Below are 6,095 nucleotides of genomic sequence, written 5' to 3'. Positions count from 1 at the left end.
TCAGACATGCCATGTGGAGGGAGGCTTCAAGTCCTCCCTGTCCCATGGAAAAGGGCCACCATGTCCCTAGTCCATTTTCTTGTATGTTCAAATGTATTTTACCTAATCTGCTACAATCTGACTGCAGTATGAAACCTAACGTGAGGTGGACAGGCATAGTGCCACAGATTGGATCCTCATCTGGTGTAAACCAGCATCACTCCACTGATGGGCATTGAAGACCACCAGTTTAGCTCCATGAGGGATCTAAAGCATTACATCCAGCATCTGCAGGGGAGACTAAAAGAGACATTCAGCAGCCTACGGCCATACAAATCTGATTTTATTTAATCCAATTTATCCTTTAGGTTGCCCTCCGCAGGAATTAATCCAAGACTCTGTACAGAGACATGTTTACAATCTATCAATTAATATGATAAATGTGGACATGGCATAGCCTTGAACACTAATTTGTCTGCTGTAGAGCTTAGAGCATCAGTAGTGAACCTCTTTCATCTCCTTTGCACCAGTATAAATTTCAGCCCGGGTGAGCAGCAGGCGCTGGTGACAGGCCAAGGGAGCTGTTGTGACGGATAGGAAATACCGAGTGCATCGTTAATTCACAAGCATCATATGAAAATTTTTCTGAGGTAGACTTGCTACCTCCACAGTCAAGATGAGGTGTTTTTCTAAAGACGGCTTTGAAATATTGGGTATAAATTGAGAGCCTGAGACAGAAAATCCTAGGAGGAATTTTCTGCCCTGCATCATTCCTCAGTACAGCTCAGGACAATTCCTGCAAATCCTTGGCTTGGTGACTGTATTTGCTATGGAGAAGGAGAAGTAAACTATCATCTGTATCTCCTGGCAGGTGTGTGGAGCTCAGGACCACTTTGGAGCTCTGCTTCCCTGTCCTGCAGACATGGTGCAAGCAGGGAGCCCCGGATTGCACCCCCATGGGTGGGTGAGCTGCATCCCCCTCCCAGCAGAGGGGAAGAGCATCAGCGCTGAGAAATGCACATTCAAAGTCAAAAGCACTGACTAAGTGGGGGGAGGATAAAAAGGAGATTTCAACTTTTGCATCCTCAGGCTGAGACATCTGAGACCGGATTTTCAGAGGAGTGCAGGATTTGAGGCACTGAAGCCTCAGCGGGAATTTTAGTGCATCAGAAATTTCCCTCTGCCCTGTACTCATCTCCGATCCAGGCACCTCACGCAACGCATCTGCAGCACGGAATTTTTCTCAAGTATGTTAAATGTATACCAGGTTTTCAACCTTATTATTTTACTGGAGGTCTCTCCACAAAGCAGCTGCCTTTCCTCAGGCTCCGTCTGCCTGGCCCCGGGATTAGATAAGGCTCTCGGCTTCCGTTTTCTAATAAAAGCAAGCTGCTACCCTGAAGTCATGGAGGAAAGCTGGGCACGATGACCTGCCTTTTGTCACAGCCTCTCCTGGGACGCTCGGACCCTGCAGCCTAGCATCCCGTGAGCCAGCGGCGGGAGCACAGCCTGCTTCCTCCGGGAGCTGCTGCTCTCCTGCTGCTCGCTCTGAAGCAAACCAATTTAATGCTGATCTCACCAGGGAGAGACTACAGTTCAGTCTCTGTCCTGCCCCAACGCTGGAAAGGGACCTCCAGGGTGGGTGGGGAGAGGGGTCCTTCCCCCCGGGCAGGGGGATGCTCAGTCTGGGCTGCAAGAGCTGCTCCTGGAGACGCCTGGGCAAGGAGAGAAGAAGGGCTATGCTCTCTGCTGCTGTCCAGCCATCTTCTGTCAAGCACCCGGTGTCGATTAGGACCATATTTTACATTCCAATAAAAGAGAAGAAAGGCCTCCCAGGGATTTTATTGTGAAATACATTGCTTTTGTAGGAAAGTGGCAAGGAGCTCACTTACTACCCTGTTAACTCCCTCCGTTTGCTGTTTCCCTGTGGTTTCCGCCATCAGCCCTGTTCCTACCCCAGCACACAGTTACATTCTCCACCGGGAGAAGCAGCTCCCTTTTACCCTGGAGTGCCCAAGCTACCGAGCGCAGATACATCCTCCAGTGAATAAGGCTTTCTCAAAAGTATCCAGCTCAACGAAAGAGGCAAACTCTCTCCAGATTTAGCTTCTCAGGGGTGAACGCTGCATTTCGGGGGGAGACCTGGCACAGCTCACAGCACTGTGTGGGCGGTGACAAATTTATTCTTTTTGTTTCAGAGGTCTCTGGTGTTTCACAATATTGTTTTTTCTGGTTTGGGGTGAAAAGGAGCGCTTCCAGTACTCTCTGTCCAAGGGAACAGTGTCTGCAGCCAGGGTGGCCCATGGGCTGGTGTTTGCCATCTGAGAAGGGCCTTCGGGTGCCACCGTTTCAGCAATTTGGTGAAATTACCTTTTCCTGGAAGCAAAGTGCCGCTCCATTGCTCACCACCGGCAGCCAGAAAAGCTCCAAACTGCCCCTCGGAGCACCGCCAGCCTGCAGCGATCCCTCCGCGGGGAAGGGCTGGGAAGCGCCAGCAGAGACGGGCAGCAGCCGTCCATGGCTCCTGGCTCCTCTCCCGAGCTCTGCCGGTGCCGGTGCCCACCCGGGTGCCCACCTAGATGGGCAGGCGCTCGCTGTGGGCATCAGCTCTGTCTGCAAGAGGGAAAGCAGGAGCCAGGCTGGCAGTCACCGCCTGCGTCAGCCTGTGCCCCACCACGAGCAGAGATGCTCTGTCTGCTGTGCAGGTACTGGGTTAGGCAGAATTTAAGTTTCAGGCATTGAAATTGGCCCTTACTCTCAATTGTCAATTATTCTGCAAGGAAAGGGAAGAACTATGTTGCTCTAAGACACAGAAAACCGGTTCAGTCCAAGCAAGAAAGCGATAAAGCCGAGACATTGCAGTGAAAGCTGAGGAGGCTGTCCCTGAGCTGAGGATCCTAATCAATCGGTCAAAATATTCCAGAAAAAGCCTTTTAGTGCAGCAGCACTATAATGTTCATCTCCCTGCCGCATGGTATCTTTCAGCAAAGAGCTCTCAGTTGGGTTAAAATATTAAGGATGTCCAGAGAGAAGTGGATTGCCGTATTACATCTACTTTACGAGCCGGGCAGTGTGGCCTGACGCCACCCAGCAAACACGGCTGGGAAGAAAAGAGGTGCCAGGACGTTATTGTCTCAGGGGTGGCTTTACTTTTCAGCTACTACTTTGGTAATTACGTATCACGGTTCTGCAAAGTACCGGCGTTTAGCAAACGTTTATCTTCTGCATTTTGCATGTTTCTCTATGAAATCTTGTCGTGGTTGGATTTACTGCCCCAAAGGCAGTCATTTCAGTTCCCTGGGCACTGGGCAGACACAGGAGTGCTCTGCTCAGCATCACCGTGCACTTTCATCCCTTAAGGACATTTTTATGTAAAACTCTTAATGATGACATAACATTAGCACTGGGATTGGCCCACCTCTCCCAGAAAACCTGTGCAAGAGATCAGCCAGTTTGCCGGAGCATTTATTGGACATAGCATTTTTAAATCATTTGCTATTACTGTTACAATAGTAAGACAGTATTGGTAAAAGGTAAAGACTGATGTAAATTAATGTGTGGCAAAAGCGGATTGAGATTAACTTTTAAAGAACTACAAGAACTGCCTCTTAGTCCCACAGCCACAGAACGATTTGCCTGAGGACACTGAGCAAACGTGAACTTTGCCTCCCTGTATTCATCCCTGTCACACCGAGCACTGCCAACAGCCTCTAATGCTCTTCCAATGAGGCACTCGCCATTTATATTTGTAAATTCGTATCAAGTCATTCAATTACATTATCCCAGAAAAAGAAGTAACGTGTAAAGCAGAGAAATCTCCAGGAAAAGGCTGTTGTAGTATTTTTGCCATCTTGGTATTCCCTAAGTGAGATTCTCAGAATGCCTGTGCAAGGCTTTCTCTGTTAAACGCACGGAGATTAAACTTCTTGCTAAATGAAGCAGAAAAAGTGAATGGCAGATCAAAGATGAGCACCTAAGTCCCAAGATGTCCGAACAGGCACAGTTTATGTTTGGCCATGCATGAAATTGTGCCTGCCGGCACGAACAGGTCCATAGTCTGAGCTCCGTAACGAGCGTGGGGCTGGGGAGCTGCCATGGGCTTTGCTCCAGGATGCGGGATTATGCCGTGGTTCCCAGGACTGTGGGGAGACTGGCATCAGGTGAGACAGAACGGCTTTTTTTTTTTTTTTCTTCCCCGAACAGCGTTACACAAGTACAGAAAAAGCAAATCAAGCCAAAAGGCAGAAGGGGGTGGTTATACAGCTTGCCAAGCCGACCCCCGGCTGCACTCCGCCCCTGGGAAGGGGCTGGCGAACTGCGGCTGGGAGAAAGATGCTGATAATCAGAAGAAAGCCCAGAAAGCAGGAATGATCTCACAGACTGCATCCACAGAGAAAGAGAGGTTTGCTAAACGTTTTTCAGTGCAGAGCAGTGGCCTTCAACTTTTCTCTGTCTACAGACTAAAGAAGTACTTTCAGGGAAGGCACAGAGCACAGACACGATAATCACCTTCCAGCCAGTTAACAAATCATGGCAAAAGGGAAGGAATAAGCTCTTCTCCATTTTCTGTGAGGATCAGGCATAGAGAAACAAGCTTCTGCTACACAAGTAAGCACAGCTTAGATGCAGCAAAACCACCGCTAGTGCTGATGGGGCTGAAGCACTCAGGACAGCACAGCGTCCGTACCATCAGCAGCATTTAGCAGCAAGCCAGGCAGATACCTGCAAGAGATGTGCCAGCATGGCTCATCCTGTTCTGCGATGAGGACAGACGTGTTGAGTCCCTTTCAGCAGTGCTGTGTGACCACACAGACACAGGAGCATGAGTGCATTGGTGACCAGAGACACCAGGCTGATAACACGTGGTGACACTGATGCTGTGATTCTCTAGGGCTGTAGTGATGCAAGGGACCATGGGTCCATAACCAGCCCCAGGGGTACTGGTTCAGATGCCAACCTAAACGTCAAGCTGCATCCTCGGAGCCCAAAGTGCCAGCAGAAAGAATAAGACCAGGGAGTCTCTTGTGCTTTCACATGCATGTATCCAACAGCGCTTTCTGCTGATGCTCATTATGGGTAATCCCAGAACTGAAATTAAAGAAAATCAAAGTAATCATAAAAGTCTGGCGTCCTGAGCAAGGCACAAAATGCTGGGCATCATTTCCTGAGTGAGAGAGCTCACGACTTTACAATACGTTTTCCAACACTCAGGAAAAAATATTTCCTGAAGGAACTGTGCTGTGAACAGAAGCGTATTGAGTAGACAAGAGGCAATCATGGAATTAATCATCAGAGTTTCATTAGGAGGAGCAAGGCCAAAAAAAGCTGGTGTTTTGTCTCCAACAGCACGTCACTTGCACACGTGGACCGTCATCTTCCCCTCACAGCCCCGATTAGAGGACAAGAATGCATTACACATGCTTTTGTCTTGACAACCCTTTCAACAAATGGGCCTCGAGCCCTCCAAAGCACGAGCGAAAGCCCACAGTGCCTCTTTCCCTCGGTGATCTCAAGGCTGAATCCACCAGGCACATGTTCTTGCTAAGCAGCCGTTAGTCACCCTCCGAAACAAACACCATTCCCTGGGATGACGCCCGTACTGTCTTCAAGGAGATGCATGGAGAGAAATAACAGCCCAAAGGACCAGGCTCGGTTTGCCCGTGATAAGAAGCTCTCCCAACAAGCTCAGGGAGGAGTAGTTATTTGGAAGCACGATTGCTTGCAGCTGCCGGAGGGTGCATGAGACACTGTGCTGACTTAGGAGACCTTCTGGATCTGATGGACTGGGTCCTGGTGGAGCAGGGCAAGGGGTGAAGGGTAGACAGGGGGGTGCAGGGAAGGGAGGTACCAAGAAATGGTATGTGCTGCTTATCCCATACATCTCCTGCCCCTGCTATAGCCTGCAGCCCAGCACTCCACCTGCATCTGCTCAGCAGGAGATGATGGCCCTGGGAAAGGTAACGGAGAAGAGGGCACCCACACAGCTCTGGTCCTACATCCCCTCCTATCTCAGGAGTGCCTCTGGCCTGAAGAGTGGGTGCGCAGCCTTGTGGCATCACATGTGAAATGCCTCTCTGCAACTCTGTTTTATCTGGGGAAAAAAAACAACTCTTTTT

Source organism: Vanellus vanellus, assembly GCF_965231255.1.
Source record: "Vanellus vanellus genome assembly, chromosome: 6".
Taxonomy (NCBI): domain Eukaryota; kingdom Metazoa; phylum Chordata; class Aves; order Charadriiformes; family Charadriidae; genus Vanellus; species Vanellus vanellus.
The sequence above is the reverse complement of the archived record's forward strand: the minus strand, read 5'-3'. Positions refer to the sequence as shown.